Here is a 23463-nt window from a genome sequence, read left to right on the forward strand (position 1 = left end):
GAACAGAGGCCAGTCTGGCTCCAGTGGGCTACTTTCAGCCACCGTGCTCTATTGCTTATGTAAGTAGACATCCAAATTCTTAAATGCATCTACAGCTTGTCCATTTACATGAGAACCCATAAATATCACTCGTTTTGAATAAATTTACTGCAGCAACCCTGCCTGTTGCCATCAGTAGTACCCATGTATGCTTGCTCTTATCAGGCAGCTATAAACAACAACAGAAAAGGGGTACATATAAATTCTATATAGAAGCTGCTATTTATATTGCTTGTTATGAATTAATAAAGCTGTCACTTGAAGTAGAGAAAAGATAGATTCATTTCAAGCTCTGTTCTGTGTGTATGCACATGCAGGCATGTATGTGTTGGTTTTCCATTGTTGGCAGCCTATATTTCTTACTTATTGTATCCTTAAATTAATTTATTTAATAAATTGTGATAATTTGTTCAATATGTATCTTCCCCTCCAGTCTTCAAACTCTTTTGCTTTCTCACTGTGTTCCCCAGCACCTAACATGGTGTGGTGGTGATACAGCCCTTCCTCGTCAATAAATGTTTGTTGGTTGATTATTCTTGAATCTAATAAGCTAATTGAGTAATGGTAGCAATTAACCACTCAACTATGCCGACTGCCTGCAGATACTGTGTGTATCAATGTGATGCTTCTCCCCAGACTTCTCAGTCCTTTACCTCTGGGAGTTCAGAGGCAGGAAGAATGGCTTCTGGAAGTTGATAGAGTAGGACATATGGCCTTCTTGAATCTGATCAACTCAGTAATTCTTACTATCACTTTCATTTATATCCGTAATGTTCATACAACTGTCTACCTCTATGTGCTGCTACTAAGGAGCCTGTAATTCTTTTTACCAGAAACATTAAAAAAATGGAGAATACTTCTCTTCCTTTAGTAGGTGCTATATCTGAAAAAAATAATAAAATACCCAGGGTTTAGTATTAAGGTGTTAATTTTGACCTTTGCTTTGGAGGGAAGGTGGGTAGAAAGAGTTCTCATCAAAGAACTGGTTTTTCAAGTAGAAAGATACCTCTTCTCTCACTGCTCAGAAAACCAGCTGCCATGACACCCAACTCCATAACTTTCAGGACATCAAATTCATGACAAATGAGTGCTTTGGTGGGGATAGTAGGTCAAATATTTCCTTTACCTTGGGAAAGCAACGTTGTCCATGGCTGAAATACTAGCCAAATTGTACAAGACTAGACTGGATATTATTCTGGACTTCAGATTCAGAACTCTTTTTGGCAAGACAACAGACTTGGATATGGTTGATATTATTTTAATTAGAATAAAATAAGATAATAAAATAAAATCCTCAACATAGTCTTGCAAAGCATGACCTAAATGAGAAGAAAAAAATATGTTGAGAACCCAGAAAAAGAAATGGAACGAAAAACTAGATAGCACATTAAGAAACCACATTAAGAAACTAGATAGCACATTAAGAAACCACTTCTGGGACCTCCTTGGTGGCACAGTGCTAAGAATCTGCCTGCCAATGCAGGGGACACAGGTTCGGGCCCTGGTCCAGGAAGATCCCACATGCTGCGGAGCAGCTAAGCCCATGCGCCACAACTACAGAGCCTACGCTCTAGAGCCCGTGAGCCACAACTACTGAAGCCCGCACGCCTAGAGCCCGTGCTCCGCAACAAGAGAAGCCACCGCAGTGAGAAGCCCTCGCACCGCAACGAAGAGTAGCCCCCGCTCGCCACAACTAGAGAAAGCCCACGTGCAGCAATGCAGGTACCCAGGTTCAATCCCTGGTCAGGGAACTAGATCCTGCATGCCGCAACTAAAAGATCCCACGTGCCGCAAGGAAGATCCCACGTGCTGCAACTAAGATCCGATGCAGCCAAATAAATAAATATTTAAAAAAGAAAAAAAAAAAAGAAACACTTCTGGGCTAAGGTGTTGGGAAAGCTGGCTGTCATTTGGCAGAAAGCAGTGAACCAAGAGAACAGGTAGGGAGAAAGGTGAATTTTGATTGGCGGGGGGAAGGGACATAGAGGAATTGTGTATACATTGTTAAAGAGAGAAAACTCTATCCAGACAGTGGATAACTATCAGATGTTATTAAGCAGGAGAAAAGTAAAACCAGATTTTTGTTCTGGAAGAATAATTGATGACAATGTGGAAGATAAATGGAAACAGAGAGACTTTGAGCTGAGACAAGCTAAAAGCTTCCTGCAAAGTCCCTGGAATCCAGAAACATTCCACAGACAGAAGTGGCCAAACCTGATGTCTGATGGAATGTGTTTGGAGGAAGGGGACATGATGGAGAAAAGGGGGCAGGATGACTGAGTTTTCTAGTGTGAACGGCTGGGTGGATGGTAAAATCATTCAACCACATAGGGGCAATGGGAGCGTAAGGGGCCAGTGGATGGCTGTGTGTTAGAGGAGGTGGATGCCACCATCCAAAAGACTAGCAGTGGCCCTAAGGAAAATGGAGGAGCTAAGGAAAGTGCATGTCTATGCATCTACTATGCATAATGGTTATACCCAGAAGAGAATTAAACCATCCAGGGAGTGAGTGAGTAGGCAGGAAAAAAATTTAAGGTGAGGAAGAAACTCTGGAAAATAAAAGCAAACGGAATGAGCAAAAATGTCTGGCGGGACCTTGCTTCTGTTGGGTAAGGTTCTATTACAGCTTGTTTTCAAATTCTATATAGATTTCTTCAAATGGCCCATGAGGTAAAGGCAGCTATTTTAAAGCCTGGAATGTCCTGGTACTAAGTTACCTGAGGCTCCCTTTGACTTCCCTCCCTCTTGGCAGTGAGATTAGCTGCTCTGCTGAACATAACCGTTCCTGAAATGAGGACAGTTAGGTTCTCTCAGAGGAAAGGCTTCTCCTCTGACTGATTTCCTAAGGCTGGTAGACTACAACACTGTGAAGACACAGCCCGGCTTGTGCTGGATGAGAACATTTCTCTCCTAAGGTTATGGTTTGGGAAAATGGAGAGAACTTTTTCGGCTCCCCTGCCCTTCTTTTTTTTTTTTTAATTTCCCCCCTCCTTTCCTTTTTTTAATTAATTAATTAATTTATTTTTGGGTGTGTTGGGTCTTCGTTTCTGTGCGAGGGCTTTCTGCAGTTCCAGCGAGCGGGGACCGCTCTTCATCGCGGTGCGCGGGCCTCTCACTATCGCGGCCTCTCTTGTTGCGGAGCACAGGCTCCAGACGCGCAGGCTCAGTAGTCGTGGCTCACGGGCCCAGTTGCTCCGCGGCATGTGGGATCTTCCCAGACCAGGGCTCGAACCCGTGTCCCCTGCATTGGCAGGCAGACTGTCAACCACTGCGCCACCAGGGAAGCCCTCCCCTGCCCTTCTTGATACAACATTTAGAACTTGGACCCAATGCAGTGCTTGAGGGTCCTTCAAGAGATTCCTCTCTTAAGCAATGTGTACATTTTGACCATGTGCGTATCTACTAAGGATTCACCTCTCAAACTTCTCGGTTATTTTGGTGCTACTTATTTTAAGTTGCTAGCAGGAATGGAACAACTTGGATGGTCACAGGGTGCTTAAAATACTCAAGATGTTTTATAAAAGATGTGGTAATGAAGAGCCGTTAAGTAAATTTTAAAATGTGTGGTCTAAAAATTAATAAACATCTAACAATTAGAGGTATGATGGAACATGAAATAGGAAGCAGACTAGAAATATCCAATAAAACTGATTAGGAAAAATGCAATTACAATGTTCCCAAAGGTCTTCTGCATAAAGTGCTTCCTCTTCTGTTTTGCTACAAAGTGTGAGACCAAAATAAGGAAAGAGGAGACACTGGTGGAAACTTATAGCAGTCCAGAAAAGATACAAAAGCCAAGTTAAGTCTTTTTACTAGATAACATTTAAAATATTTACTGTTTGTTAATATGACACAAAATAAGCTTCTGGCACTTGGTTAAATTGGAACCGGAGCAAAGCTAGAAGGTTCAGTGGCTGGAGAGAAGTGGTCAAAGGGTACAAAGTTTCAGTTATGCAAGATGAAAAAGTCCTTTTCTATTGAACAGCATAGTGCCTGTGCTGACAATATTAAGAATTGGCTAAGAGAGTAGATCTTATGTCAAGTGTCATTATCACAAAAAATAATAATAAAGAAGGCAGGAGGAAACTTTTGAAGGTGACAGATATGTTTATGGCATAGACTGTGGTGATGGTTTCACTGGTATATACTTATAGCCAAAATCATCAAGTCATATACATTAAATATGTATAGCTCTTTATATGTCATTCATACCACAATAAAGTGGCTTATTGAAAAAGAAGTGTCTGCGAGAACCTCAAAGCCTTTCCAGGTGTTGTAGATATTTCTCCCATAGCATGGTGATTTCCAAGTTAAAAGGTTTTAGGGGACTCTGCTCAACTCTAGGGATAGTTCCTAGCTTAGCTTAAGAAATAGCTGAGAACATTTGGATGAGAACATTTCTCTCCTAAGAGAGAAATGGTTATGTGGTTATGGTAACAAATTATAGTTGAGTTCGCATTTTTAAAACATGCCTCTGAATTGTGTAGCCTCTGTTTATATAACAACAGGAGACAGGGATCTCATCCGGGTCCTTGACACTTTACCCGTGTCTCCTTGGGTCCTTCAGGTTCTCACCTGTAAAATGAGGAGATTAGACTCAGTTATGAGTAAGACCCATTCTAGGGTAAAGATACTCCCCTAGGATCCCATTCTTTAATCATGCTGCTTATCTGCTTCAACAAAATATTTTCTTTTTTAAAGCACAATTTACTAGCAAGACATGCTTTTCACTGTGATTTAGTTGATCATGGGTGGGGAGAAAAAAGGACCTAGCACAACCTAGATTCTGATTGTTTCCTCCCGTCCCCACTCTCCCTTTTGCTCTCTTATTTTCTTTTTAAATATAATTTTCCTTATTTATGATTTTTATTTATTATTATTATTATTATTTTTTGGCTGCGTTGGGTCTTCGTTGCTGCGAGCAGGCTTTCTCTCTAGTTGTGGCGAGCGGGGGCTATTCTTCATTGTAGTGCGCACGCGGGCTTCTCATTGCGATGGCTTCTCTTGTTGCACAGCACGGGCTCTAGGCATGCAGGGTTCAGTAGTTGCAGCACGTGGGCTCAGTAGTTGCAGCACGCAGGCCCTAGAGTATGTGGGCTTCAGTAGTTGTGGCGCACGGGCTTAGTTGCTCCGCGGCATGTGGGATCTTCCCGGACCAGGGATCGAACCCGTGTCCCCTGCATTGGCAGGTGGCTTCTTTACCACTGCACCACCAGGGAAGTCCCTCTGATCTTTAAATGTAATACATCGTAAACGTTTCCTTATCTGTAAAATGGAAGTAACGGTCCCTATATAGCAATCTCACAGGTAGGTTGTTATCTGAATTAAACAAAGTCAGTTTATGTAAACACTTGGAACAGGGCCTGGCATGTAATCACGTAAGCACTCAAAAATGTTAATTATAAGAGTATCAAGCCCTTGCCTTGCATCTCTCCATTTGCAAAAGTCCAGGCATCCAAAGTGCTTTGAAAGAAAATAATAGAATTTCTACAATAATAGAAATATCAACAATAATAGAAATTGCAAGTCCCCAGTCTCTTCGGCAGTTCTTGAAATACTGTTAGCATCTGTAATTTAGTGACCAGCTGAATGAAGTCGATGCATCACCACCATCAAATTACTTATGTTGTAATGTTTTAACTGGAAATATCACCTCTGTTCAAAAGTGGTATTTTGATGCTTTCCAGGGTGAATCTGGTGCTGCCATCTCCACACTGTGCATCACATCAGACCTTGCCAATCTGCAGATTCAGAATTTTATAAAATGTACAGCCCTTTTATGTCTGTATTGTGCCTTTATCTACTATATTAGTCTGCCCAGGCTGCCGTAACAAAATACCAGAGCCTAGGTAGCTTGAACAACAGAAATTTATTTACTCAGCGCTCTGGAGGTTAGAAGTCCAAGATCAAGTTGCTGTCAGGATTGGTATTTGGTGAGGCCTCTCTTCCTGGCTTGCAGACAGCCATTTTCTCACTTTGTCCTCAAATGACCTTCCATCTATGCTGGGGAGGAAGAGGGGCAGTAGGGTGGAGAAAGAGAAAAAGAGAGGTATCTGGTATCTTTTCCTCTACTTATAAGGACACCAATCCTATTAGATAAGGAGTCCATCCTTATGACCTCATTTAACCTTTATTACCTCCCTAAAGGTCCTATCTCCAAAGACAATCACTCTGGGGGTCAGGGTTTCAACCTATGAATTTGGGGGAACACAGTTCAGTCCATAACACATACCAAACATCAGCAGTCCAAGCTAACTACACATTTCATTATAGGCTATAATAATAAGTATTTCTAAAAAGAGACACGTATGGTAAACACCCAACAGAATTAGATAAATTTTTCATAAGGGCTTCTCGAGTATTTTTCTTGAGAAATTAAAAATTCATAATATACATTTATGATAACATTAGAATTGAAAATGTTCATTTCCTTTCAAGAGATCATTCCTTGAAATTTTATGTTTTTTCATAGTGATAAATATGAATCAGATTAAAGGGTTCCTCAAAAGCTGCATTTCACAGTCCTATTTGCTCTAATACATTTTATGTCAACTAACAAAATTTAATTATTGTTATTATTATAAGCTACTCAGCTTCACTAAAACTAGCTTCCTTTGTTATAAATTAATATGGCTTAGGAGAAAAATTTATTCAAGCTGAATTATGGGAGAAGAGATATTTCATTCAATATTTTAATTTTTTCAGGCAAATATGATAGCTGGCCAATTTTTTAAAATCTAGAATTCTATTATCATTTCACAAAAACAAATATTTTATCATTGTCTAATTCATACCAAATGGCAGCAACTGATGCTCTTGTTTTTTTTCTTGTCCAAAATTAGTTTATAATTTGACCCAAGAGTTGTTGTTGCCAAGAGGTCAGTTTCTTTCTCCAGGAACACTTGACCATGCAGAGATCTGCAATCGTGAGGACATGTAATATGGATCTATCATGTTGCTTTGAAAGCTTTGAAGCCCAGATTTGACCATAACATTTAATACCAGAGTTTAGCACAGAACAAAGTTAATTGTGGAACAGTGTATACCACTGAATGGAAGTGAACCAAAATTATATTTGAAGTGGGAATAGAAGGCCTGAAGTCAAAGTTACTACACTGAAATGTCCAAGGTTTATATTCATCATTAAAAGAGACAGACCTTATACCACATAATTTTAGAATACTAGAGAAACTATTAAGAGAAACCAACAATGCAATGTGTGAAGGGGAGACAGAGAAAAAGAGGGGGAATAAGGAGACATTTTGCAGCTGTGAAATGTTACTACTGCTGTAGTCTTATCTAAATAGTTTTATTTTTTAAAATTAAGTCTGCAATAAATACAGTTAAACACACAAACAAATATGCATCTTTTTTTAACCCAGGAATACACAATGAAGGTGAAGTTGAAGAAAACAAACTAGGCTAAATTAAATACGTAAAAAGGCCAAAATTGCCAATCCATGACCAGCCTATTTTGTCTATTTTCAATTAATGGCTAAGTGAGCTTTATGTGAGATCATATTAAACCTGAGTTTCTACATTGCACAATAGGATGATCCATCATAGCTGCTAAGCCAAGAGAATTTGACCTTCAAATACTAACACTGTGAAATAAACAAACTCCTCAAACCTTAACCTAGAATCTAGTTTCAAATTCCTAAATTCTTTCTATAAAGTGCTTCTTATGTCCCTTTTGGACAGTACTAATATTTCCATTAGCTTTATTGTATATTTTTAAATCAATATAGAATCTCAGCAAGTGTTTGTTAGTTAACTTTGGTTGACTTGTTTTCTGAAACAGCAATTATTAGCAGTTATTCTCTACAGAGAATCAGCTAAACCAACCCACGATTCTGATAGTACAGCAAGCCTGTGGAAGTTGAAAAACCTAAAAAGCTGACAGAACAATCCGGAGGAAAAAATCTTATGAAAAATTTCGATCGCTCTGTAAGGTGAAAGTACTGTAGTAATGGTTCTACTTTTAGCCTCTGCTACTCATACCAGAGGAATTATCCACCATCCCATTGCTACACTGCCATTTTCTTTAACTTATAATGAAGTGTAGAATTGATCAAAAGAAGAATATATTCTGAGGAAATTTATAAAATTAATAAGTATATAAAACATGGAACTTTTCTGAGTATAAAATTATGCATGATATATCTGGATAGAAGTTATATAAAGGATTAAAGCATCATGTGGATATATGTGTTTGAAAACTACTTTGTGTATTAATAAGTTAGAAATAAATTGTACTGAATTAGTAGATTTAGGTAAACATGACTCATTTGCTAAGAATGTGTCTTGGTCAGCAAGATAATTGGAAATAGGTGCAACAAAGAGGATGAGACCTCACAGTTTGAAGTTCCTGCAACCACAAAAAAAAAAAGGAGGAGAAACAGAAGTGAAATTCGGGAGGAATTTATGCAGAAGCCAGTGATTAAGACCACAGAGAAGTGTTGGGTTTGTGAATAAAAGAATGTCCCTGAGTCCCATTCAACACAAGAAATTTTGGGCATAGTGACTGTTGTTTCTTCTGGTACCGTGGTTGCAACAGCATAAATAAACTAAGTGTTCCTGTTTGATAAATGTTATTCCACCTGTCCTACCCAAGGCAAATATACTGTGAAGCTAATGGAGCTTAAGCTTCAGGGTCCCTCACTTACACAGACTCCTTCCAAGACCATTAAGGGCCTAGAAATGATCTCATGTGGTCATAGGTTTGAGTAAAATTCGTCGAAGATATTTCCATCACGATCAGTTAAGACCGCTCTTTCCTTCCATTCTGATGTTCCTTCTGATAGACTTCCCTTAGTCATGTCACATTGGAATGGCCACAGTGTGGCCAGTTAATGGGATCCAGTTAATGGGAAGTTGAACTGAGCATACATTGGTTTGGGTTTCGTGGAATGTGATTATGTGTGGTGCAGTATTTCTGTGTAGAGGTTAAGTATTGCTAGCCATCCAGGAATAGAAATGGCTCCCAGGAATATTCCTACTGCCCTCTGTGCCAACTCACCTGGGATCCTGTCATGTAAAGGTGCAGGGCCAGAGGTCACATTGCAATGTGACCTTATCCTGCAGTGGATGGCACCATATATACAAAGATTAAAAGGAAAGGAGGTATGAGTCAGTCTATTGGAAATTCTTCCAATCACTAGATATGTAAAATTGTTAGGGAGAGAGAAGTCTATTTTTATCCTCCTGGTCAAAAAGGAAGTTCTGTCCTGTCAGCCACATACTCAGTAATGCAATGTACACAATTATCAATGTATCATAGTCTTTTCCCCTCTTTTGAAGGAAATTGTACATGACAGAATTTATCAGAATTACTGTTAGTGTAAAAGAAGTCCGCCGTTAGTCTGGGGTAACTCCATAGCCACCAGGGACCAAGGCTCCTATATTTCTGCTCTGTCATCCTCAGTATGTGGCTTCCTTCCTCAAGGTTCCCTCATGAGTTCAGGATAATTGCTGGCGTTCTAGCTATCACGTCCACATTCCAGGCAGTAGGAAGAAGGGAGAAGAGAAGGATAAAAGGATGTGCTCCACAGCCAAGTCAAATCCCGTTAAGGGGCCATTCCTGATGTTTCTCATAGCATTTCCCCTTTGGCCAGAACTAGATGCAAAGGAGGCTGAGATAGGTAGTCTTTTCAGACAGGTGATTTGCTGCTAGAATACAACTTGGAAAATGACAAGCAGGTGGACAAGTGGAAACTTAAAAAAGCAGAGAAAGCTGAAATTTAAGCATCTGCAGTCGGAGAAGCCATAAAGCAAGACAAGAACGGCTGCAGAATTGGAGGCACCTGTCACTTTGAATGGGGTGTGGATTAAAAACAAGATTAGTTGAAAGTCTAATAAAAAGCAGCTAGCTCTCTAGATGCCAGCCCTTACATTGCATAGCCAGGCACCTAAACCTTCCCCACCCCAACAGAAGAAGACATTCCAGGTATTCTCACTGGAAAACTCGAAACAGAGCTCTAGCCTCAGGAATATTTCAGGGAAGTAAGACAAAAGGTAAAATAGGGAGGTAAAGTTAAATTTTACATACTGAGTTGTAGAACTTTAGTCCCTGCCCTTACTCAACTTCTAGAATAATAACAGCCAGGCTTACACTCTCTCCTGAAATACAGAACAATAACAACAGCACAAACAAACAGAAAACTAGCCCAAGAGAAAAAAACCCTACAGACGCTAACATCTGGGCATCTACAAAGTAAGGCCTGAGTACAGGTCTACAGTAAACTGTACAGTGAAGCCACTAGTTAACACATCCTGGCCAAGCTTCCAAGCCATTTTTGGTGTTTCTCTCTTAAATAAGAAAAGAGAGCCAAAAATCACTAGACTTTTAAGAATGTCTCTGCAAGATCGCCTTTATTGGCAATCTAAAGGCCTGTGAGCATAAGTCCCAGAGATGCTTGCAACTAACATTTATGCTACTTCCGAAGCTCTCAGTTCAAAGAAGCATATGTTGGCCTGAAAGGCTGCAGGTGATTAAAAAATAAATAAATAAATAAAAGACAGTGTTCATGCTTGGTATTCTATGCTGTACTCTGTCTTGTTGTTTATTGCACCACAAGATTGATGGGGTGCAATAAATGCTCTAATGAGATGGTCTCTGACGTATATCAGGATTGGCCTAAGTGTAGAACTCCAGGCTCTTGGCCCCTAAAACTACCCAATGTAGCTGCTTGCTACTTCTCTACTGAAAACGAATTACTAGCCTGCCAGACACTGGTTGAGATGGCACCACAGTTGAGGGACAGCTAAGACCAAAGGTCCCAGTAATTTCCTGGGTAATGTCAGAGAAACAGTGGAACAAGGAAGGAGCAGCTCAGTTAGTCTCATTGATTTAATGTGACCGATACATTCAGGAACGTGTGAAAGGGGGCAGGATGGGAGGGGTCTAGAGAATTCATGGACCGGAGGCATCCACTGCCTGGAGATGACACTGTCCCCATTACATGCTGTCTTTCTAACAACGGGGACTACAGTTCAGAAAGGTGTGACTAAGCTCCATTTATTGATGACAGTGTCCACACCCCTTGTAGTAGAAGGCAAGGGAAAGTCAGCCCGAAGGGCCTAGTTATATATTATGTGGCTGGCTGTACATTCCAATGTCCGTCTTAGCTTAGTTTCCCCTGAAAGGCAAGGAGAGAAAGCCAATAAAATGTGTGTCATTGAATGGTTACCACCCTGTACAGCTCGGGCTCAATCCTGCTTGGGACCCTCTAAAGAACTATAGAATCCTCTTGGAATTTTATGCTATTGATAAACTGCACGTATAATTAAATAAAACATAATATTTATATTATGTATAGAGAAAAATTAAGTAAAAATTTAATTATAACATTTATATAAAAATAATTTTACAAACCCTATTCTGAGAACTAAAGTTCTATTGATTGTTATTATGAGCACAAGTATGGCCCTTTAAGTTTTTAAAATGCTAACAAATGAGATTAAAATTCATTTTGAAGAGACCTGATTTTAAAAGTCTCTAGTTTCTTGACGTTGGTTCCAATAGTCGGTTCATTTGAAGTTTGGACTAACTTCAAAGGAACTCACTTCTGTTTTTAGGATTTGAGGGTAGAGGAGAAACTCCAGCCCAAGAAGGGGGCTCTATAAGCGCTTCCCAGAGGAGGATGAGAAGGAAAAGGAGGTCTCTACAGGAACTGCTTGCATCTGGAGTGACGATAACGTCATATTGGAGGGAGGTGGGTGAATGTGGCCTGGCAGCACAGGAGGCCTCTGCTTTCAGACCAAGGCCCACCATCTGGAGGGACAACAGGGAGTTATTGTTTGGAAAATTTATTGAGATGTGGTGACTCCTAGTTCAGTGACCAGATCATTCTTGCAACTTCAGCCATCAGCTCCTTTTTTCTTGAGTGTCTGGATCTTTCATCTACTTCTTTTTATTAGGGAAGTATTATTTTATTATTTCCTCCTTCAGGATAGAGTTGGTACTCGTCAGCATTCCATAGGTGACCGCCAGGCTCTGAGTTTTTGTTGACTCTTTCTCTAGGCTAATATCCTCCAAAGATGACTCAGTTGCTACAGTCCCCCTTTGAACAGTGCCATCCTTGCCAAGGAGTTGACACTTCTCTTGAATTTGTGCTGCCAATGTTTGTGAAATTTCAGCCAGCATTGCGAAAGCAGCATTTCCCATTTCACATGACGCCAGCTTCCAGACAACTAGACAAGTCTAAACAAATATGAGACCCACTAAAAAGCCGATGACAGGCGCACACACCATGGACTCTGGCTGGAGGCTGCAGAGGGCAGGGCCCGGGTTCCCGTCATCCAGCCATGGCTCCACCACCACTGCTTGTGGCTTTCCAAGGATGCCTGAAGCCAAGCTCTGTGGTGGCTTGAAGCCCTTCCGTGGCACTGAAGCCCACCACAGAGTTCTGTGGAGTAATCACACCTCTACCAGCTCACAAAAACTTCTGAGATCCCTCTAGTTACCCCTGCAACATCCCACACTGGCAACCTAAGCAGGCCACCAGTGGAGCTGGCCCAGAGAATGGATAGATCAACTTTAAAAAGTTTCTCAAAATTACTGTCCACTACCCCTCTTCTCTTCTTAATTAAGAAAAAATTATGAAGCTTTTTGTTTTTCAGCTGCATTGCACAGCATGCGGGATCTTAATTCCCCGACCAGGGATGGAACCCATGCCCCCCACAGTGGAAGCTCAGAGTCTTAACCACTGGACCGCCAGGGAAGTCCTAAAACATTTTTATTAAGGTAAAATATAGGGGACTTCCCTGGTGGCACAGTGGTTGAGAATCCGCCTGCCAAGCCAGGGGACATGGGTTGGATCCCTGGTCCGGGAGGATCCCACATGCCACAGAGTGGCTAAGTCCGAGCGCCACAACTACTGAGCCTGTGCTCTAGAGCCCACGAGCCACAACTACTGAGGCCCACGTGCCTAGAGCCTGTGCTCCACAACAAGAGAAGCCACTGCAATGAGAAGCCTGCGCACCGCAGTGAAGAGTAGCCCCTGCTCACCGCAACTAGAGAAAGCTTCTGCGCGCAGCAACGAAGACCCAATGCAGCCAAAAAATAAATAAAAATTAAAAAATATATATATATATATACATTCTGTGATGTACCCATATTGTAAATGTATATGCTTTGATGACTTTTGACAACTATATACACCTGTATAACCAATATGCCAATGTAGATATGGAACACTTTCATTACCTTCAGAAAGTTCCCTCATTCCCCCTTCCAGGAGTCCCTACTCCCTAAAGGCAACCATCTCTTTGATTTTTATCGACATATATTAATTTGGATTCTTTTTGAACTTCATATAAATGGCATCATGCAGAATGTACTCTTTTGTATCTGGCTTCTTTTGCTTAACATCATGTGTTTGGGGTTCATCCATGTTGGTCCACCCCTTCCTTCATTCTGAGTCGAATGCCACTGTACAAGCACACATGATTGGACATCAGCCCACCCCCCTTGCTCCCCATTCACTCCGCCTCCTCCCATCCCCCTCCTTTATTTTACTGACTGAAATACTTTGGGAAAGAAAACTTCCCTCATCAACCATTTGGGTTTCCCTGAGGTATAAATTTGTACAGAAAAGTTAGGCTTAAAAGGTGATCAATTAGACTGCTTTTTAGTGTAAGTATGACCTTGCACTCTTACAGATATTTGATATGTTTTAATTCATTGCACTTACTATTATTATCAATACTCAAATTATCCCTTCTTTAGCTAGTATTGTCTTTTGAATCCTTTTGACAGGACCCCAGAAGCCTTTGATGGCTTTTTTCCTTCTGATGTGACAAGTTATTCCGGGTTTATCTTGTACATTTCCTGCCCCAGACCTGACATTAGCCACTCTTTCAAAGTCATGGCTCCTTTGAGGAGAAAATGATATTTAGAGACTATAGTCTGTGCTCGGGGTGCTGAGTGCTACTGGACTGGTCATTGTTTCTAAGCTTTTTCAGTGAACAAAGCTAAGAAATATTATTTAAATTGAGATATATTTGACATATAACACTATATTAGTTTTAGGCATATAACATAATGATTTGATGTACATATATATTGTGAAATGATTACCACAAAAAGTATAGTTAACATGCATTACCACACGTAGATACAAATTTTTGTTTTCTTATGATGAGAACTTTTAAGATCTACTCTTCCAACAACTTTCAAATATATAATACAGTATTGTGAACTATAGTCACCATGCTGCACATTACATCCCCAGGATTTATTTTCTTATAACTTGAGATTTGTACCTTTTGGTCACCTTCACTCATTTTGTTGAGTGAAAATGGTAACCACCAATCTGTTCTCTGAATCTGTGAGCTCCATTTTTTAAGAACCCATACATAAGTGAGATCATATACTATTTGTCTTTCTCTATCTGACTTAAGAAATATATTTTTTTTAAAGAGAAAACATATCAGGGACTTCCCTGGTGGCGCAGTGGTTAAGAATCCGTCTGCCAATGCAGAGGACATGGGTTCGATCCCTGGTACAGGAAGATCCCACATGCCACGGAGCACCTAAGCCCGTGTGCCACAACTACTGAGCCTGCTCTCTAGAGCCCACGAGCCACAACTACTGAGCCCATGTGCCACAACTACTGAAGCCCGCGTGCCTAAAGCCTGAGCTCCGCAACAAGAGAAACCACTGCAATGAGAAGCCCGCGCACCGCAACAAAGAGTAGCCCCCGCTCGATGCAACTAAGGAAAGACTGCGTGCAGCAACAAAGACCCAATGCCACTAAATACATAAATAAATAAACAAACAAATAAATAAATAAATAAAAGAATGTACTCCCAGACATATGGAAAAAAAAAAAAGAGAGAGAGAAAACATATCACATGCAAGAACCTTTTAACTGATCTGCTTATACCAGTTTCTACTTCACTACTCCTTCCAACTCATGCTCTGCATTTCTGTCAGAATCATCCTTATAAAACACAGATCTGATCTTCATAATCCCCTGCTTAAAAACTTGTGATGGAGTCCCATTGCCAAAAGGATTAAGCCAAAGCTCCTTGGCATGGTATACATACAGATCCTCTAAAAATTTGTCTCCTAGTTTCCATTCCAACCTCTTTAACATTCATTCTTCCCTCTCCTATAGTTCAGCACACCATACTGCTCCCACCACACTGTGCCTTTTCTCATCTGGTTCACTTTCTCTGAAACGCCCTGATTTTTCTATTTCTTGGTAAATTTGTGTTCATCCTTCAATAAATATTTCAAACATCAATTTTCTCTAAAATAAATTGCAGTCTCCTTTCCCTACAGAGGACTAATCTGTTTCCATCATATCCTACACAGTATTCCAAATGTCTTTACGTAGCACTAATGAAACTATATAATAATGATTTGTTTACATGCATCTCTCTCTAGCTAGAATGTCCCCCAAAATGTTGGACACTTACCATTAGTGGTACTGTAGATGGTTTTATGTGTTACACTGATATGACGTTAAATATTGAATTGCATAGTGTGAGAGTTATTCCCCTTTTAATACTTTAGGGAGAAAGTTTTAGTTTTGTGCTTATGGCTTTAACATCTCTATTATTGTGTGATTAATTTCCCTTTTTTAAGAGAGAGCAGGCCTCAGGCTTAAAACTTTGTAGATAACAATAATTGGCTAGAATTTATATATTTCTTCATGATATTTTCTGATGATTACTTTCTGTCTATGAAACTTTAAAAATGAATATTGATGAGTGACTTCCCTGGTGGTCCAGTGGGTAAGACTCTGTGCTCCCAATGCAGGGGGCCTGGGTTCATTCCCTGGTCGGGGAACTAGATCCCACATGCATGCCGCAACTAAGAAGTCCGCATGCCGCAACTAAGAAGTCCACATGCCACAACTAAGAAGCCTGCATGCCGCAACTAAAAGATCCCGCGTGCCACAACGAAGACCTGGCGCAGCCAAAATAAATAAATAAAATAAATATTAAAAAAAGATAACAAGGTCAACACATAAAATCAATTGTATTTCTAAGAAAAATTAATATTGATGATAGATTTTTCTTTTAAAATAAAAGTGAGATGAAGAAAAATAGTAAGCATATAATGGTAACAAAGTGCATCATTATGGAAAAATTCTTGTAGGCTATGTGAAAATGACTTAACTCTGGGAAACACTGGGCTAGGTCCTTCACAAGCAGGAGGCATAACTTCTATTTTCATCCCCAGTTCCTAGTACTATGTTTAATATACAGTAGATCATCACTAAACATTTGTCAAATTAAGTTAGGAAGAAACACCCACCTCCAACATTTTCAAGATTCAATGTCATTTTGGGGGATACATACCTAAAGTGACAGGCCTTCTGTAATCTGACTTTTCTGAAAAAGTTAAATAATATCCATTGTTATCATATAAATGACCTTTAAAATGATTTCCTATAGCTACCATGGAAGAAATCAAATTCACAAGAGGATACGACCATAGATTCTCCAACTGGGTTGTGTGGAATGAGGTCTTAAAAGCCAAAGTTCAGGGGCAATAGAAGAAGGTTAACAATATATTCTATTCAAATCACCACATCAGTTTTCACCATCAAGGTCATGGTACATTTTAAGGGAGGGTAGACCAGAAGAGCTCTCACTAGAGGTGAGCTAGCACCATCTGTTGGGGAGTGAGTTCACAGCATAAGATGATATCAGCTGACTTCATTACTCCGGAATTTATTTCTCCAAAGTACTTTCTTTTCATCATACAGATTTCAAGACACTCCTGCATACCTAAGTACAATTTAATTTTCAGTCAGGTCTAGTTCTCTACTATGATAGTCAAAAACAAAACTCTTTAATTAATCTGATTATAGTGTACTAGTTTTTCATGATTTGACTCTTTAATTACAGACCTGATAATTAGACTACTTTGACCCACTTAAGAAATGGAAAAAAGGTTAGTAAGATTATACAGCCATGTGGATTATAGGTTTGCTGTAGAATAACAAATATGTGTTGCACAAAACAAAAACAAACTCATAGATACAGAGAACAAGCGGGTGGCTGCCAGAGGGGTGGTGGAGGGGTGGGCAAAACAGGTGAAGGAGGTTAAGAGGTACAGACCTCCAGTTATAAAATAAATAAGCAACGGGGATGTAATATACAGCATAAGGATATGGTCAATAATACTGTAATAACTGTGTGGGGATAGATGATTATTAGACTTATTGTGGTGATCATTTCATAATGTATGTAAATGTGAAATCACTATGTAGTACACCTGAAACTAACAATGTACGTCAACTAAACTTTAAATAAATAAATATATATATATATATATATATATATATATATATATATATATATATATATATATATATAAAGCAAAAAACAAAAATACATTGTTTGTTCTTATAAACCAGCCTTGGTATCTCTTGATTATCTGTGGTTATTAGAAATAGAGGTAGCCTTAAATTTTAAACTTTACAAATAAGCTAGAAACAGTCATTTTCTCCTGTCACACTCCTTCCCAAAAAATCTATAGATGAAATTGAGAGGGTAGTGTTTCTCTTGTTTACCATTTGGAATAGATGCTCCAAGTGACAAAAAGGGAAGAGATAGCCAGCTGAGTGTGTGAAGGTAGGTGGAAAATGAGGGGGAAATCATAAGCGCTTAGATTCTAAATGACAACAAGTGTGTTACCAGCAGTTTGCCCAGAGACAGGGCTTAGGAGTAAAGTTTCAAACATTAGAAATAAATTCGTATGTGTCTCTATTTTAAACATAACTTACAGATGACCGATCTTAAAGATTTGTCCACTAAGACAAGTTTTAACAAGTTGAAAAAAGATTTTGAATTTTTTCTTGCTATATGCTTTATGGAACTGTGATTTCAATGGAGAGGTTTACAATCTGTTTACTTTTGAAAAGTGAGCTAAAGTAATGACATTATTTAAATGAGAAATAACCTTATCTGTTTTCCTAAAGTATTTTCCAATCGAAGTCTCTCTCTTATAGGGAAAAACCAAGAAGCATTAGATTGTAACATTTAATTATTTATTTTTATGGAGCTTTAACTGATATAACATTGTGTACATTTAAGGTGTACAACATATTGATTTGATACATTTATATATTGCAACATGATTACAATTTGCTAACACTTCTATCACATCACATAATTATTATTTCTTTTTTGTGGTGAGGATAAAGTGTAATTTTGAAACTGTATTATTATTATTATTTTATTTATTTATTTTTGGCCTCACCCCACGGCTTGCAGGATGTTAGTTCCCTGACCGGGGATTGAACCCTAGCCCTTGGCAGTGAAAGCGCGGGGTCCCAGCCACTGGACTGCCAGGGAATTCCCATTAAAACTGTATTAAATGGAAAGGACGTAGTAGTTGCTGCAAAGAACAATACATTCAACTCTGCTGTACAACAGGGGCTATAGTTATTAAATAATTATCAGGTTTTGCCAGTGGTATACTCCTTGGGAATTCTCTGGCAATTTAGAGAGAACATTAACTCTCTCAAGCCTGTAGGGTACCATTTAATGCCTTAAAGCAATGATTCTTAAAGTGATACTTTTACTAAATGCACCTAGCTAAATTCTAGGACTTAGGGTAAATATTAATATGTTTGTGAACCTGGTGACAGGCAGGGTAATTAGTCTTGACCTAAGCCTTTTTTCCCTGCATCTTTAAGAGTACCCCAAAACGCCAAGGGAAGGGTAAAGCACAGCTGCATCGGTCACTCATGTCAACTGGTTTAAGGACCTGGTCAAGACGCTGGCACAGCCTAGCCCTGTGTAACATTCTTCAGTTGTCCATGCCTGATAACGGCCATCCTCCAGCCTTCCAACTAGAAAGCAGTTTACTTATGCTTCTTTACACTCCGTTGCCTCGAATCAGACTTGGAAATAGGAAGGGCGTACATGTCATGCAATATAAAGAATTAGGGACTTCCCTGGTGGCGCAGTGGATGAGACTCTGTGCTCCCAATGCAGGGAGCCAGGGTTCGATCCCTGGTCAGGGAACTAGATCCCACATGTGTGCCGCAGCTAAGAGTTTGCATGCTGCAACTAAGGAGCCCGCCTGCCGCAACTAAGACCTGGCACAGCCAAATAAAGAATTAAGGTTCCATAACGTATTTATTTATTATTTTAAATTAAAATTGTATACATCTAAGGTGTACAACATGATAATTTGATATACACACATAGTGAAATGATTCCCACAGTCAAGCTAATTAATATATCTATCTCCTCACATAGTTACCATGTCCATAACTTATTTTATTTATTTTAAATGTAATACTGTTTATTTAACTTCAAAAACATTTCAGAATTCTAAACATACAAAAAAAAGTAACAGAATGTTGCAGATCGTGTTTAGTACAGAAGGTTCTTGAACTTTCATCAATGCAGTGGCTCTTGGCTTTGCTGACAATGAAGAGTTCTATGGTTTGTGTAAAAAACAAACAGTTTAAAACTACCGCACTTCAACTAAAAGGGATCCAAAACACTTCTCATGCCAGCTGACCCCCCAGCCTTTTCCGGCGAGCTAAGAATGGCAGCGGGATACTATGTCTCTATATACAGAAACAAGACAACCTGAAGCTAAATGGATGCCCACTGCAGTGTCCACAGGTCCAGCCCCACAGTGCACACCCTGAGCTACGGCCCCTCCAGAAGGCATCGCTCCTACAGCCTCCACGCCAGCAAGGAGCGTCAAGAGTGTGTCTCAGTTGCTTTGTTCTTTTTACAAACTATAGATATGTACAGTTGAGAACTCGTGATTCCTAGCCAATGACCATAGAGTTAACACACCACCTCACAAATTAAAAAAAAAAAAGAAAATGCCAGAAACATCTTTAAATGCCTTGTCACACTAACAGCAAGGTGCACAGAGTGAGAAGAACACGAGAGTCTTTTCATTTTAAAAATGTTTGGAAATATGTACAACTTTGATACAGTTTCCAGGTGCTCCAGACACCCATGGCCACTTCATGTAAACCACTGACAATTGCTAGAGCACTTTGAGAGACTACGATATGATCATGATCCAATTGGGTAATTCAATCTAATGAGGGCAACAGACACATCTCGGGGCGAGAGGTGTGTCAATCACGGCGGTCCCTACTCTAAGGTATTCACAAGGAGACAGGTCAACAGTTTTTTTTAATTCATCCTCCTCCTCCTCCCCCTCCCCCTCCCCCTCCTCTTCCACCTTTTTCCGGGCAACTTTAGCAGGACCCTTGGCGCCATCAAACTTCCCTTTAGACTTACAGTCGGCGACATCCTTCTCGTATTTCTCCTTCAGCTTCGCTGCCTTGTTGATATATGGCTGCTTCTCGCTGTCACTTATGTTATTACACATCTCGCCCAGCTTCTTTGCCACATCTCCTATAGAGATGCCAGGGTTTGTAGATTTGACCTTGGGGCGGAATTCGGAACAGAACAGGAAAAATCCAGACGGTGGCCTGTTGGGGGCATTCGGGTCCTTCTTCTTCTTGCCTCCCTTAGCTGGTCCATAATCCTTCATTTCCCGATCATAGCGCACGTTATCTGCCTTTGCCATTTCATCAAATTTAGACTTCTCTTTCCCAGACATTGTCTTCTACCTCTCAGAGCACTTCTTGGAAAATTCTGCAAAATTGACAGGGACCTCGGGGTTTTTCTTCTTAGGTTCCTCTGTGCACATCTGCACAAAGAAGGCATAAGCAGACATCTTGCCCTTTGGTTTCTTGGGTCACCTTTAGCCATCTTGACTGTATTGTTCGCTAGTCTGGGCAGCACAGGGCATGACGCGTGGCTCAGCGCTCCACAGCTGTGTGCTCCATAACTTATTTTAAATCAATTCCAGCTACCTTTAAAGTTCAAGTTTCTAATTGAACCTCCTTCTACAGTTTAAGTCCCTTTCCTCAAATACTTCTATCAATAGGAACAGGAAAAAAAACCTCCTACCTAGTCACTAAGTCTTTTCAGATATGCCAATAAAAGCTTTTTTCAAACTGTAAAGAGCTTTGTAGGGTTTTTCCAATTATAAAAAGTATTTTAAAAATAATCTGACGGGCTTCCCTGGTGGCACAGTGGTTAAGAATCTGCCTGCCAATGCAGGGGTTCGATCCCTGGTCCCGGAAGATCCCACATGCCACGGAGTAAATAAGCCCATGCTCCACAACTACTGAACCTGCTCTCTAGAGCCTGCGAGCCACAACTACTGAGCCCTCGTGCCTAGAGCCCATGCTCCACAACAAGAGAAGCCACTGCAATGAGAAGCCTGCACACCGCAACGAAGAGTAACCCCCCTCTCACCGCAACTAAAGAAAGCCCGAATGCAGCAACGAAAACCCAATGCAGCCAAAAATAAATAAATTAATTAAAATAAATTAATCTGACATACCAAAGGTAAGAAGAAGAAAGTGAAAATCAGAATGTAATGCCTCCACCTAGAAACAATTCTATTTATAAATGCACATACCAATACGCATATTTTTAACTAAATAGGTTCATGGTTTACATAGAGTCTACTGAATTTTTACCCCACTTAATATGTCAGGGGGGAGGTTTATTAATAACTCTCACCTCCTCGCAAGTCTCTTTACTCTGCAAGGTCAGTGTAGTGGGTTGAATGGTGGCCCCAGAAAAGACATGACCAAGTCCTGATCTTATTTAGAAAAAGGGTCTTTTCAGATACAATTAAGTTAAGGATCTTGAGATGAGATCATCTTGGATTACCTGGGTGGGCCTTAAATCCAATGATAAGTGTCCTGGGACTTCCCTGGCAGTCCAGTGGTTAAGACTCCACACTACCACTGCAGGGGGCTCGGGTTTGAGCCCTGGTGGGGGAACTAAGATCCCGCATGCCACGTGGCACAGCCAAAAAACACAAAAAAATTACAAGTGTCCTCGTAAGACAAAGAGGAGAAAGCCGCATGAAGACGGAAGCAGAGATCGGAGGCACCAGGGACCAGAAGAAGCAAGGAAGGATCCCCCCGAGTGCCTTTGGAGGGAGTGTGGCCCTGCCAACACCTTGACTTCAGACTTCTGGCCCCCTGAACTGTGAGAGAATACATTTCTGTCAGTTTAAACTACTGAGTTTGTGGTAATTTGTTCCAACAGCCCTAGCAAACCCATATAGTCAGCATTCCAAACTTTCCTATCATACACCCAGCCTGCTCTGCAGCCTCATTTTCCTGTTCTTCTCCAGCTTGACGCTCCTGTTTGCCTCCTTTCATTTCCTGTATTGCCTCAAAGCCTTTGCACATGCTGTTCGAGTGCATGGATTGCTCCTCTTCATTCTTCAAATATTTCTCCAAGACTCCTCAGGGAAAAGTTCAGTGACCCTCTAGGCCTGCTCACCAAGCCCCATGAGGTACCCTTCTAGCAGCACGTAGCTCTTTTCATAGCCCTTAGCCTAGTTTGTGTGTTTATTAGTGCCATAATTCGAGTCTGCCTCCTCTGCTGAACTGTAAGCTTCCTGAGAATGGGGGCCCTCCCCCACCCCTTATATTCCCAGGCCAGGCCTGAGCTTGCTGTGCCATAGGAATCACTTTTTGAATGAATGGCCACTATTCCAGAAGCATTTGCCGACCTTGGTAAACTCTCACAGCCTTTGAGACCGCCGTGGGCTAGGTAGGGTGACCATATTATTTACCCTCCAAAAGTGACCACTTCTGAGAATGAAAAGCGGTGCTACTAACAATTACAAGTCACCTGGCTACAGTCCTGGTAACAGGCTGTACTGACCACAGGGGCAAATGTGAAGGCAGGAGGATAACCAGAAGGGGATGGATATGACATTTTGGAGAGACGGGGAGAGGATCATTTAAATTTGCTTAATTGCCTCTGCATTTTCATTGATTTCTTCTACACCATGTATGCATTTGTTCATTCTTTTATTGTCTGGTCTTCACTCAAGGATGTAAGCTCTATGAGGACTGGGACTTGGCCTCTTTTGTTTGTTGCTCTATAACGCACCTAAAATAGTTCCTGGTGCATAGCAGGTGCTCAATAAACACTTGAGTGAATGTACTCAGAGCTGAACGGCGTACCCTAAATGAATAATGGATGAAGAATCAAAACACATAGAAAACAATCCTCCCAGTTTGAAAGCCTAAAGAGTCTCAACACTAAAGGGGACAGGAGGCGGAACAATTGCCAAGGTCTTGGGCGGAGGATGCAAGAATGAAGGCCCCAGCGGCCAAGCGGCTGTTGCGCGGTTGAACTCAGCCTTCATCCCGCCCACCCCCCCATCGTGACACCCTCTCTCCGGAAGCTCTCTAGCCCCCGGCTCATCCGCTTCAGCCCCTATGACCGCTCTGGTCCCTGCCCTCCTGTTACACTCTGACCCCAGTCGTCTCCTCCCCGAATCCCATTTGACTCCGGGACCCCCACGCGACTCCCTCTCCTGATCCCCTCAACCCCTGGCCTCCTGCACCGCCGCCTTCTCAAACGCCCTGGAAT

General features: G+C 40.7%; 1 pseudogene; it reads right to left on the reverse strand.

Moving 5' to 3' along the window:
• Window positions 1-20077: 20077 nt before the first annotated feature.
• On the reverse strand, window positions 20078-20839 carry LOC132376105 (high mobility group protein B3-like; annotated as a pseudogene).
• Between the last annotated feature and the right edge of the window lie 2624 nt (window positions 20840-23463).

The sequence above is a fragment of the Balaenoptera ricei genome, chromosome 12 (assembly GCF_028023285.1).
Source record: "Balaenoptera ricei isolate mBalRic1 chromosome 12, mBalRic1.hap2, whole genome shotgun sequence".
NCBI lineage: Eukaryota > Metazoa > Chordata > Mammalia > Artiodactyla > Balaenopteridae > Balaenoptera > Balaenoptera ricei.